Source organism: Bison bison, unplaced genomic scaffold, assembly GCF_000754665.1.
Source record: "Bison bison bison isolate TAMUID 2011002044 unplaced genomic scaffold, Bison_UMD1.0 scf7180017864211, whole genome shotgun sequence".
Taxonomy (NCBI): domain Eukaryota; kingdom Metazoa; phylum Chordata; class Mammalia; order Artiodactyla; family Bovidae; genus Bison; species Bison bison.
Genome location: NW_011494783.1, coordinates 2,353,712 through 2,355,190, shown reverse-complemented (window position 1 = coordinate 2,355,190; position 1,479 = coordinate 2,353,712). Strand labels below are relative to the sequence as shown.

At 39.0% G+C, this 1,479-nt stretch overlaps 1 pseudogene; it reads right to left on the bottom strand.

Moving 5' to 3' along the window:
• LOC104992119 overlaps window positions 1-639 on the bottom strand; it is a 12,663-nt pseudogene extending 12,024 nt beyond the window's left edge.
• Between the last annotated feature and the right edge of the window lie 840 nt (window positions 640-1,479).

Genomic DNA, 1,479 nt, shown 5'->3' with positions numbered 1-1,479 from the left:
AGAGGCAGATGTTTTTCTCTAATTCTCTTGCTTTTTCAATGATACAGTGGATGTTGGCAATTTGATCTCTGGTTCCTCTGCCTTTTCTAAATCCAGCTTGAACATTTGAAAGTTCACAGTTCAGGTACTGTTCAAGCCTGGCTTGGAGAATTTTGACCATTATTTTTCTAGCATGTGAGATAAGTGCAATTGTGCAGTGGTTTGAACATTATTTGGCATTGCCTTTCTTTGGGATTGGAATGAAAACTGACCTTTTCCAGTCCTGTGGCCACTGCTGAGTTTTCCAAATTTGCTGGCATATTGAGTGCAGCATTTTCACAGCATCATCTTCCAGGATTTGAAATAGCTCAACTGGAATTCATCACTTCCACTAGCTTTGTTTGTAGTGGTGCTTCCTAAAGCCTACTTGACTTTGCATTCCAGAATGTCTGGCTCTAGGCGAGTGATCACACCATCATGGTTATCTGGGTCATGAAGATCTTTTTTGTATAGTTCTTCTGTGTATTCTTGCCACCTGTTCTTAATATCTTCTGCTTCTGTTAGGTCCATACCATTTCTGTCCTTTATCGAGCCCATCTTTGCATGAAATGTTCCCTTGGTATCTCTTATTTTCTTGAAGAGATCCCCAGTCTTTCCCATTCTATTGTTTTCTTCTATTTCTTTGCACTGATCATTGAGGAGGGCTTTCTTATCTCTCCTTTCTATTCTTTGGAACTCTGCATTCAAAAAGGTATATATTTCCTTTTCTCTTTTGCATTTCACTTCTCTTCTTTTCTCTACTATTTGTAATGCCTCCTCAGACGATCTTTTTGTCTTTTTGCACTTCTTTTTCTTGGAGATGTTCTTGATCACTGCCTCCTGTACAATGTCATGAACCTCTGTCCATAGTTCTTCAGGCACTATGTCTCTAGATCTAATCCCTTGAACCTACTTGTCACTTCCACTATATAATTATGAGGGATATGTTTTAGGTCATGCCTGAATTGTCTAGTGGTTTTCCCTATACTCTTCAATTTAAGTATGAATTTTGCATTAAGGAGTTCATGATCTGAGCCACAGTCAGCTCCTGGTCTTGTTTTTGCTGACTGTATAGAGCTTCTCCATCTTTGTATGCAAAGAATATAATCAATTAGATTTCGGTGTTGGGCATCTGGTGATGTCCATGTGTAGAGTCTTCTCTTGTGTTGTTGGAAGAGGGTGTTTGCTATGACCACTGCATTCTATTGGCAAAACTCTGTAGCCTTTGCCCTGCTTAATTTTTCACTCCAATGCCAAATCTGCCTGTTACTCCAGGTATCTCTTAACTTCCTACTTTTGCATTCTAGTTCTCTATGATGAAAAGGACATCTCTTTTGGCTGTTAGTTCTAGAAGATCTTTAGATATTCATAGAACCATTCTATTACAGCTTCTTCACCATTAATGGTTGGGGCATAGAGTTGGATTACTTTGATATTGAACGGCTTGCCTTGGAAATGAAC